Here is a 12,812-nt window from a genome sequence, read left to right on the forward strand (position 1 = left end):
AATACATAAGTACCGTGTTTTCTTTTTGTTGTTTCGTAATAACACAAGAATTATTTAAACTGAATACATACATACATACATACACGCACATACACACACACATACATACATACATACACACACATACATACATACATACATACATACATACATGCATACATACATTTAAACAGACATGTGAGATTTATATAATAGAAGAAGAATTTGATTACATCTTGGCCTTTTGGTCAAGATCAAAGTGTAGCATCTGTTCTTCAGATGCTGCACTTCTATTTCTTGTTCTCTTTCAGTGGAGGAGAAATCCTTCACGACTGAGACAATTTTTATTTTTGTACCTTTTCTCCACGTTAAAAAAAAAAGACCCTGGTGTCTATCTCTGTCCCGTGGGGAGGCATAGTAAATAGGTACATAAAGTATTCGTTCAGTAATACCGTACGATTTAATTTTCATGAGAAGACCATCGTGCCATACTCTGTCTTGGATATATCAAATATTACTGCCCTAACTTTCCCTTCCTTACTCAGTGCATGGTATATATGTTCAGGAATTATAGTTAGGATATTTGCAGTAGCACGAGCTTGCCTAAATCCGTACCGTACCGCTAGTCGGGGAAAAGTTTAGCATCTATGGACCCGTGCTTGATTCATTAAGGACTTAAAGATTTTGACGAGGAGAGGGAGGGGACTAACGGGGATTTACATAAAATTTGATTGATTTATTGAAAAACGGAAAAAGACGCCGTTGTAATAGAGAGGGGAAATTAGAAGTAGAGGAAAACGGAGCTAGGAGAGAGAGAGAGAGAGAGAGAGAGAGAGAGAGAGAGAGAGAGAGAGAGGAGAGAGTCAAGCAGGCAGGCAGAGACAGAGGGAAGAGGTGGAAGAAGTAAGAATAATAGAAAGGGGAGCGGTATGGAGAAGGGAGAGGGTGGGGAGATTCCATTGAGAAAAGGTCGAATTTGATGTTTTATTGAATAAAAAAAGAAAAAGAAAGAAAGAAATGTGTCATTAACGTGTCACCAGGAAATCCAAAATACATGAAACAAAATAATTGTCTACGTGAATGACGATTAACACCGGATGTGTATTTATTAATGACGAGTTGAACTCTCGGCGTTACCCGGGATTCATTTTACTTTTTTATTTCTCTTTTGCTAATTGTCCCGTCTCAATTAGTCCCTCCCCATTGGGGCGGGGCAGAATTAGACAGAGTTGTTTTTAATGTATAGTCTAGAAAGATTTTTACATCAGTGACCGAGGACAAAACAAATATAAAGTTTAATATCAGAACGGACGGCACTTTCTTTTCTTTTAACAATATTACATTTTAGTAAAAAAAAAAAAAAAATTTTTAATGAAAAAAAAAAAAATAAAAAAAAAAATAAAAAATGAAATAATAATAATAATAATAATAATAATAATAATAATAACATTAATAATAATAATAACATTAATAATAATAATAATAACATTAATAATAATAATAATAATAATAATAATAATAATAATAATAATAATAATAATAATGAATACCAATTTAAAAATAATTGTGCTTTTTCGATATTAGAGCGAAAGTCGAAAATCGAAATATTGAATTTCAAGTCAAACCGATTGTACATTCTCAATTGTCATGGCGAAATCATGAACATATCCAAATATTACGAAAACCGATAAGGTAGAAAATTAATAATAGAAATAGTTTTCGGAGAAAATTAGCGAAAATTGAGTTTTGCTAAAAAAAAATTTTTTTAATCGAATCGGAGCAAGGGAGGTAATTATTTCCTTAAAACTTTGAAAGTCTGAGGAAGTTTTCGAAACATTCTAAACTATGTGTCATTTCAGTAAAGCTTGAAAAATTTTTTTATTTAATTATACAGTAATCTATATACTTATAAAATTAAATTTTTTTTCACGCTGACATTGATATTAAAAGCCTACTTTTTCTATTGTAAAATTATAAAAACGAACTTCTTTGTATACTCAGTCATGGATATGCGAGCAACTGCGTGAAGATCAATTAATTTGCATATTTCTTTGAAACAACGAGCATTAATAAATGACATATTCGTTTTTATGGTTTCTTATTAGATGCTTGATTTCATTTCACAATTTCACTGAATTCTATTTATGCATAGTTTTTACATTCTGCATAATTGCGTAGAATTTAATTGTGAAAATTGAAGCCTCCGCAAACGTGAATACTTGCAGAGGAAGAAGCAGTCAGAATGAGGTAAATTTCCTCAGAAATACCCTTAACGATAATAACTCCGTCGTTGTGTGCACGATAGAGGGTAAATATTAATGAGATGCAATAAGTGCTATACTCAGAAGCGCATATAAGACAATTTATGATCTTCTGTTGGCGATGTCTCTGGCACATTAAAAAAAAAATCATCTCTTATGTAAGCAAATATTCCAGGTCCATGACGATCTTGAGACTCGGATCTGATGTCAAGTTTTTAGCATCTTTTAATAATGTGGAAATCATCTAGGGATACAGTCGGGCTAATGCCAAATTTGCGAAAGAACAATGGTCTCTTGTAACTGTATTTAAACCTCTGGAAGTTTGTAACATAGACCCCTGATATCGGAGAAGTTTGTAACATAGACCCCTGATATCGGAGAAGTTTGTAACATAGACCCCTGATATCGGAGAAGTTTGTAACATAGACCCCTGATATCGGAGAAGTTTGTAACATAGACCCCTGATATCGGAGAAGTTTGTAACATAGACCCCTGATATCGGAGAAGTTTGTAACATAGACCCCTGATATCGGAGAAGTTTGTAACATAGACCCCTGATATCGGAGAAGTTTGTAACATAGACCCCTGATATCGGAGAAGTTTGTAACATAGACCCCCTGATATTGGAGAAGTGTGTAACATAGACCCCTGATATAAAAGAAGTATATGACATAGACCCCCTGATATCGGAGAAGTATATGACATAGACCCCTGATATCGGAGAAGTTTGTAACATAGACCCCCTGATATTGGAGAAGTGTGTAACATAGACCCCTGATATAAAAGAAGTATATGACATAGACCCCCTGATATCGGAGAAGTATATGACATAGACCCCTGATATCGGAGAAGTTTGTAACATAGACCCCTGATATCGGAGAAGTTTGTAACATAGACCCCTGATATCGGAGAAGTTTGTAACATAGACCCCTGATATCGGAGAAGTTTGTAACATAGACCCCTGATATCGGAGAAGTTTGTAACATAGACCCCTGATATCGGAGAAGTTTGTAACATAGACCCCTGATATCGGAGAAGTTTGTAACATAGACCCCTGATATCGGAGAAGTTTGTAACATAGACCGCTGATATTGGAGAAGTTTGTAAGATAGACCACCTGATATCGGAGAAGTTTGCAACATAGACCCCTGATATCGGAGAAGCAACTATGGTACTCACTACCATAGTTGCTTCTCCGACATCAGGGGTCTATGTTAGGAGTTAAAGGTTAAAGATATCAGGGGTCTACGTTAGGAGTTAAAGTTCTGGGTTTCGTCTTGCATTGTTTCTTGAGATTTGTCATGATGGGATAAAATAATTTGTGGAAGAGATCAGCGGAGTTGTTTGGGGCAGGGCAGATATAGAGGAGAGAAATAGTATATATGAGGACGTCGACACCTCCTTGCAAAAAGCGTAAAAATTTTACGTTGTCCTCTCCTTTGACGGTGATATACATACGACTGGGTGCCGTTTATGAATTTAATAATCTTTTGTACACTTCCTCCTTAGGAGAAAGCCGGTTCAATCCACCTAGCATAAGTTCGATATATATATATATATATATATATATATATATATATATATATATATATATAATCTAGACAATGTCAAAACATTGTTAATTCACTGCCTGCATAGTAGCAGCCGTATAACGCAACGGTTAGAAGCTCCGACTGCTGTTTGGGCGATCGGATTTCGATCCTGACTTGAGGTAGTTGCTTGTTTAACCGCACTGATGAGCTGCGAAACAGTACTGTATGTGGATTATATATATATATATATATATATATATATATATATATATATATATATATATATATATATATATATATATATATATATAAAGAAATTGAAATTAAGCTCTGTGAAATAAAATTTATAAAAAATTATTATTCGACAAGGAATACGAGTTCAAAACTTTAAAATCTTCCTTATTCTATGGAGTTACGAAAAATGTCTCTCATCCTTAGGGGGAAATTAGCAAAATGATAATCATAGGCAGGCTATAAATTTTTCTACTCAGCACATAAATGAAAACCTATGAAAATTATGAAAGAAGCCATTGCACGAATAATAATGCAGACATGCATTAGTTAAAAGAATATTTGCAACATTTTTTTCAACTTTTTTCAATATTTCAACTTTTTTCAACTTTTCTTCTTCGAGCCTAGACTTCCTTTGGAATATCTTTTTTATTTAGCCTAATGAAGAAAATGTTCGTTTCATTTTCCGGTTCATTTTAAGATCAGCGTTTAGCTTTTTACATCAACAAGAGGTAAGCGGTGTTTTCGTTAATCAATTTATAGTTATTTAAAGTGTGTATTTCGCGCTCAAAATGTGTATTTCGCGCTAAAAATGATTTTAACTCGAAATAACTCCTCGTGTAATAATGTTTAACACAGACTTATTTTCTCGCTATCAACTCAATACGGTATTTAATATTAACGTAATGTTTGCGCCCGAATTGAGCGTTTACTAATTACTAGCAGATGTACCCAGTGTGCCCGGTATTAAACGTAACGTTAAATTCCTTTAAAAAAAAAAATGAAGTAAAAAAATAAAAATAAAAAACGGAAAAAAAACTGAGACGTGTGCAGGCGAGTATTGTTTTTTGTTTTTGTTTTTTTTTCCTGAGCAATTCGCTGCTTGTAAAAAAAAAAAAAAAAAAAAAAAAAAAAAACTCGAGTTGAGATCGAAACCAATACTTAAAACACGGTCTTATGTAATTTTGGTGAATTTAGGAAAACTCGTGTCCGGAAAACTCATACCCGGAAAACTCGTCCCCTTTCGCTAGGTAGGAAAACTGGTCCCTTATTGAATAAATATCGATTGAAAACACATTTTATGTCCGTTATTGAAGAAGATATTGTCTTTAAAAGAGAATACACATCCAATTATATTGAAAAAAAAAATATTTTTACTTGTTTACTGTTGTTTTAAAAAAATTAAATTAATTTTTCTAAGTTTTCGTTTTCTACCTAGCTTTTGGTGTTTCAACTTATTTTAAAGAGTTTATGTAGTTAAAAAAAATAAAAGTAATGTCGAGTGTTACTTATGAACAAAAAAATGTCCGACATAAGACGATCACATCTTAGGAGTCTCGATAATTGCTCAAAAATAGAAAATGAAAGAGATAGATATAGTTTTAAAACGGGCGCCCTCCAAAAGAAAATACATTTGTATATTTTTAGGTAATAATGCACATCCCATAATATTTTTAAAAATATTTTTACATGTTTATTGTTTTAAAAAAATTAAATTGATTTTTCTAAGTTTTTGTTTTCACCTAGCTTTTAAGTTTTTGGTGTTTAAACTTATTTTAAAGAGTTTATTTAGTTAAAAATAAATAAGTTATGTCGCACTCGACATTACTTAGTAAATAATTTTTAACAAAAAAATATCCGAAAATTAAAGAAAATAATGAGGTAGATATAGTTTTAAAACGAGCCTCCCCCACCTCCAAAAGAAAATAAATTTGTATATTTTTAAGTATTGCACAAGTGCCTCCGAAATGACTTTTAAACGATACCCTCTCCTCCCCATGTTAAGAATGACTTTCGAAATAATAACGTTATTATTTCAGCGCGGTACCAAAAATTACATAAGACCGTGTTTTCTTGTTTTTTGTTTTGTAATAACAAAAGAATTATTTAAACTGAATTAATTCTTCTAAATAAAATAATTGCTTTCTTTGATAATACGTGTTTTCTTTCTTTATTTTTCTTTCGTAATGACACAAAAAGTGTTAAAACTAGAGTATTTTTTTTAAATGAATATTTGGTTTCGTTTTTCGTATCTTAACTCCATAATCAAGTTTATTTTTTATAAGCAACGGTTAAAAATAATTTTTAAAAATATTATGGGGGTACATAGTCTCTTTTAAAAACAATATCTCCTTCAAGAACGGCAATAAAATGTGTTTTCAATCGATATTTATTCAATAAGGGACCAGTTTTCCTTCCTAGCAAAAAGGGGGGATTTTTCCGGGTACGAGTTTTCCAGAGACGAGTTTTCCGGGTACAGGTTTTCCGGAGACGAGTTTTCCCGGGACGAGTTTTCCGGTCACCATATATATATATATATATATATATATATATATATATATATATATATATATATATATATATATATATACGTTTTATTTTTTATTACCGTATTTTTCTGTTAAGTTACATTATTGTTTCGGCTACACGGCCGTTTTTCTGTAAAAGTCTGAGGAAGCTACATGACGTCCAAAAAATGGCCGTGTAGCCGAAACAATAATGTACCTATATACTATGCCTCCCCACAGGACGGAGTTAGACACCAGGGTCGTTTTTTTAACGTGGAGAAAAGGTACAAAAATAAAAAATAAAAAATTGTCTCAGTCGTGAAGGATTTCTCCTCGACCGAAAGAGAACAAGAAAATGCAGTGCAGCATCTGAAGAACAGATACTACACTTTGATCTTGACCAAAAGGCCAAGAAGCATCATTCGAAACAATAATGTATCTTAATAGAAAAATATGGTAATAAAAAAAAAACGCATATTTGCTCTACAACAGTATTGAGCACTTTCTTCAGGTTTTTATTAATTACCATTTCTACTAAATACATATATATATATATTATGTATATATATGTATATATGTATATAAATGTATATATATATATTTATGTACATAGATATGTATGTATATATATATGTACATATATAGATAGATAGATAGATAGATATAAATATATATATATATGTATATATAAATGTATATATGTATATATGTATATATATGTATATATTATATATTTGTATATATTATATATATGTATATATTATATATATATATATATATATATATATATATATATATATATATATATATATATATATAGTGTGTGTGTGTGTGTGAGTAAATGGAGTAGTTATATATATATGTATATATGTATATAAATATATATATAGAGAGAGAGATAGAGAGAGAGAGAGAGAGGGGGAGAGAGAAAGATGGAGGTGAGAGGGATAAGCGAGTGATAAGAAGTGAAATTGACGAGTTATTTAAACAGACATGTCACTGAAATTAATATCAATTCAGTGTTTATGGCGAAATTAACGATACTTTTTTTAGGTTTAGGGTTTGGAACGAACGCGTCATTTTTAAATTCAAAGTTGTTAATGAAACGGGAAAATTAGAAAATCGGAAGGGGAAGGAAGATAGAAGAGATAGGTGGTCGAAGGGTGGAAGGAGGAGATTCAGACAAGACCAGAGACAAGACAACATAACACAAGCAAGACTCGAGAAGGTTGACGTTTATGATTTAATTTTTTGTTTTATGTTTTAAAACAAAAGGTGAATGAGGGGGGGGGGGGGGAGAGAAAGAAACGTCATTAAGTTAAAAAAAAAAAAAACTTTCAACAAACACGTGAATTGATGAATAAAAAAGCGAATTTCATTGACACCAAGATTTTTTTTAATCCGTTAACCCCACCTTCAAGGAACAAGCTTCCTGGGGGGGGGGGGGGGTCTTTTCTGGCCTTCGAGGCCCGGATCAAAGTGTAGTATCTGTTCCAGCAGATGCTGCAATCAAAGACCATTGTCCATGTGGCAATCATTTGGTCCATGTAGGGCAACCCTATATACCAAATGGACTTCACTGTCCAGCTCCCATTTCCCACCTCTCGGGAGCTGGGCCCCTTTTCCCTTCCCTCTCTCCACATTAAAAAACGGCCTTGTGCCTAATTTGCTCAGTGGGGAAGCAAATAAATCCAGCCCACGTTCAGGGAACAAAAATAGGTTGGTCAGCTCGTCGGCATTCTACAGGCAATGTAAACGCACATTCCAAATGGAGGAGATAATGTCTATGGGGTTGAAGAGATTTGATCTTAATCCGAAAAGCGAATAAAAATGTTAGCTAATCTTGACTAATTGTTTACTCGCTTCTACGTTTAAAAAAAGAAGAAAAAAATGAAAAAGAAAATAGTTCGTCAGAAAATTGTGTTAAGAAGCAGAAGTTGAGTAAGAACAAAGACATGGAACCGGTATTGAAAAATGAAACGAAATAAAATGAAACTTTAATTTCTTGTTTTTTCTTCTTTTATTTTTTTCTTCGTTTCTTAATGTTATTATTAAGAAGAAAAAATAAAAACAAAAACAAAACAAATTAAAATTACACACACACACACACACACACACATTTTCACTTTTATAGATATATAGATAATACAAGAAATATTTTCTTTCTTTTATTTTGTTTCGTGTTAAAAACTAATTTTTTTTTTAAATATATGGTTTCGTTTTTCGTATCTTCCGTTCGGTTTTGTTACATAATCAACCGTGTCCAATCCTGGTAGCTTGATATTTTTCCGAGCAGTGATCTTGGACATTACCTAAAAAATATACAAATTTATTTTCTTTTGGAGGGAACTATATCTACTTAAGTATTTTCGTTAATTTTCTATTTTTGAGTGATTATTGAGAACCCTAAGACGTGATCCGCTCACGTCGGACATTTTTGTTTAAAAGTAACACTCGACATTTTTTTTTAACTAAATAAACTCTTTAAAACAAGTTAAACCATTAAAAACTTACAAATCTAGCTAGAAAACGAACACTTAGAAAAATCAATTTTATTTTTTTAAACAAGTAAAAATATTTTTTAAAAATATATATTATGGGATGTGTATTCTCCTTTAAAATAATATCTCCTTCAAGAACGATCATAAAATGTGTTTTCAATCGATATTTATTTAATAATGGACCATTTTTCCTACTTAGCAAAAATGGACGAGTTTTCCGGGTACGATAGAATTTAGGAAAACTCGTCCCGGGAAAACTCGTCTCCGGAAAACTCGTCTCCGGAAAACTCGTCTCCGGAAAACTCGACATCAGAAAACTCGTCCCCTTTCGCTAGGTAGGAAAACTGGTCCCTTATTGAATAAATATCGATTGAAAACACATTTTATGATCGTTCTTGAAGGAGATATTGTTTTTTTAAAATAGACTATAGCCCCCCATAATATTTTTTAAAAATATTTTTTCTTGTTTAATGTTTTTTTTTTTTTTTAAATAAAATCGATTTTCTAAGTTTTCGTTTTCTACCTAACTGGCTAAGTTCTTAGTGCTTTCACTTATTTTAAAGCGTTTATTATGTTCATAAACGAGACCGCATATTTTTTTATAAATATTTATATAAAAAAGAATTTACTTATTTACTGTTGTTTAATTTATTTGGAATCGTTTATTCGGTAAAGAAAAAAAAACACAGAAAACAAACAAAAGTGTTACGTGAGAACGAGAAATAATGTCCGGTATCACATCTTAGGGGTCTTGATAATCGCTAAAAAATAGAAAATTAAAGAAATTACTAAGGGAGATTTGGTTTTAAAAAGAAAATAATAAATTTTAATATTTTTTTAAATATAATTTTGAGAGAGGGGGGGGGGTAAAAACTATATCTCCATCCGAAAAACAACCAACAAAAAATGAAATTAAAAAGATTCTTGATAAACGATAGCGGAGTTTTCAATAAAATTGATTAATAAATTTATTTAGTGATTACTTTTTCTCTTAATGATTGATTTTAGAATTTTGAAGTAAAAATTAAAAATGAGTTAACGAGAGATTGTTAGCACATGGCATCTCTCGCGCCAAAAAAATATTTCGCTTTTAATTTATTAGTTAATTTTTGCAAAATTTGACAGGACGACATTAAATGTTGATAATTGATAAAAATTATAATTTTAAATAACGCATGAGTGTATTTGGTGTGAGAGAAAACAAAAACATAACAAAAAAAAACTATCATAAATAAAAAACCAAAACAAAAATAGTAACGAAGAATCGAATCGCTCCCTGTTTTTTAATTTTTTTGTTTTGTTTTTTTATTGTTTTTATGACTCCAAAAAACATCGTGGGTTTGTATTACTGTACACATAGATTCGAAAAAGTTGTCAAAAAACAAATATATAACAAATAAATGTTATCAAAGGCAAGATAAGTTACTTTTCTACCAAGCTGGATATATTTTTTGTGTTTTTATTCAATGTAACATGTTTATTCAGCTCGAAAACCATACAGTGTTTACCGATGTATTCGAAAATTCAAGATGGCGTCTCACACCCTCTTTAACACCGTAAGTATGGAAAAAGGTGTTATAAATAAATAAAAAAACTATACAAAATACTATTAAAAACCCGCCGAATATATGTCAACCTATGTCACGGTAACATATATTGAGCGAGTTTTTAACAGTATTTTATCCGTTTTTTTTTAATTTATAACACCTTTTCCCACACTTACCGTGTTAAAGAGAGAATAAGACGCCATCTTGAATGTTTCAATACATCGGTAAACACTGTATGTTTTTCGAGCTGAATAAACATGTTACGTTGAATAAAAACACAAAAAATATATCCAGTTTGGTAGAAAAGTAACTTATCTTGCCTTTGATAACATTTATTTGTTATATATTTGTTTTTTGACAACTTTTCCGAATCTATGTGTACAGTAATACAAACCCAACATCGTTAAAATAAGAACAAAAAAAATGTAATTAACTTTGTATGAACATAATAAACGCTTTAAAATAAGTGAAACCACTAAGAACCTAGCCAGTTAGGTAGAAAATGGATACTTAGAAAATCAATTTTATTTAAAAAAAAAACAACAAAAAAAAACATTAAACAAGTAAAAATATTTTTTTAAAAACATTATGGGGGCTATAGTCTATTTAAAAAAAAATATCTCCTTCAAGAACGATCATAAAATGTGTTTTCAATCGATATTTATTCAATACGGGACCAGTTTTCCTATCTAGCGAAAGGGGTCGAGTTTTCCGGAGACGAGTTTTCCGGAGACGAGTTTTCCCGAGACGGGTTTTCCCGAGACGAGTTTTCCCGGGACGAGTTTTCCCGGGACGAGTTTTCCGGGCACCAGTTTTTCGAGTACGAGTTTTCTTAAATTCACATTGAATAGGGAGACCCGAGGATGAATTTTTCACACTCTCGTATTTCTATTGTCATCAAAATTGGTCAGATCATCCATTTTTCAATTAAATCGATTGATTGCCTGCTCTAGTTGGGGGTTCATCGTGGTGCACATGAAGGAAAGTCACATGCCAACCCCTAGTGACTTAAGTCACAATACATCGTATTCTAAATTGCACTGTAGAGAACCTACTGTTGATTGTGCACTTATGATGTTAGGCTGTGGTAAAAGTCGTCTGTTTCTTCTTTCATCGGATATTTTTGATTATCGATACTTGTTGAAGACATTCCGATTAAAATTTAAAAAAAAAAAAAAACTATCTACGAACACTGCCAGATACTTAAAGTTCATTTGTGTGACATTTCATAAAAATTGGCCCGACGGTTGCGGAGTAACTAATACACACTCACACGCGTGTGCGCGCGCACACACAGAATATAGATAGATAGATAGTAATTATTTTCGATTTCTCAGATACGTTACGTCGTTGCCAAATTTAAATTTTTTTCTTTCCTTTTTTTTTTTTTGCACGATTAACAAAAGAAAATTTAGAAAATAGATTAAAATAAAATAAACAAAAAAAAAGAAATGATAAAAAAAAAAATAACTAAATAAGGAAACCGCTACGGGTCGGGTGGGGGGTCAGAGAGCAGACAGACCAGGATGTGTCCTTGAGACATGAACGAAAGAAACTCGTTCGTCTTGAAGCGTCGTTTTGATTGCACGTGCAGCCACGTCATTCACGCAATCATCTCGCTTGACAGCTTATCCGGACTGCGGTGGTCGAGAGTCGTGTATTTAAACGTCGGTTCTTTCGTACAATAGGGACGCTTCTGAAAATGCCTTCATTCATTTCTTCCTTTGGCTATACCATAATAACTTACGTTTTTGTTTAAACTTTTTTTTTTTTTTTTTACATGGGTGTCACCACTTATCAAGGCCCAGAGGCCACTCGAGGATAAGGGTTAATAGGTATACATTAGTCATTGTGATTTTTTTTTATTCAAACTACAAATTACTATCGGCATGTATATATTATATGTATAAAAATGTATCAATATATAATTGAAAAACATTTATTTAAAATCTGCATAAGAAAATATAATTTTAATAAAATAATTTTGTAATGAAAGCAGCATTGGATTTTTATAAAATAAAATAGCTTTTTTTTTTCGATTAATAATTTAAATGAAACATCTTTTTAGAATTAAAGCAACTTTGAAGGATCAACAACAAATTAATAATTTAAATGTTTTTTGACCGAGAAGCGCCACCTGGCGACAGTTTAGTGAAACGCACGAAGAAAAGATTGCCGCCATCCACATACTGCACAAGTGTCTTTTGTTATTTCGTTAACAAAAAGTGTTAAAACTAAATAAATTTTTCTATATAAAATATTTGTTTTATTATTTGATTATACAAGAAGTGTTTTCTTTCTTTTTTTTTTTTTTTGTTTCGTAATAACACAAGAAGTGTTGAAAACTAAAGTATTTTTTTAATAAATATATGGTTTCGTTTTTCGTATCTTCGGTTCGGTTTTGTTACATAATCAACTGTATCCACTTCCGGTAGCTTGATTTTTATTCCGAGTAGTGATCTTGCTCATTACC

At 31.6% G+C, this 12,812-nt stretch overlaps 2 pseudogenes; one reads left to right on the top strand and one right to left on the bottom strand.

Moving 5' to 3' along the window:
- Positions 1 to 207: 207 nt before the first annotated feature.
- Positions 208 to 441, top strand: LOC145291804 (U2 spliceosomal RNA; annotated as a pseudogene).
- A 6,039-nt stretch (positions 442 to 6,480) lies between these two features.
- LOC145291795 (U2 spliceosomal RNA) lies at positions 6,481 to 6,711 on the bottom strand (annotated as a pseudogene).
- Between the last annotated feature and the right edge of the window lie 6,101 nt (positions 6,712 to 12,812).

Source organism: Euprymna scolopes, chromosome 12 (genome assembly GCF_053919585.1).
Source record: "Euprymna scolopes isolate OS-2025 chromosome 12, ASM5391958v1, whole genome shotgun sequence".
Lineage (NCBI taxonomy): Eukaryota > Metazoa > Mollusca > Cephalopoda > Sepiida > Sepiolidae > Euprymna > Euprymna scolopes.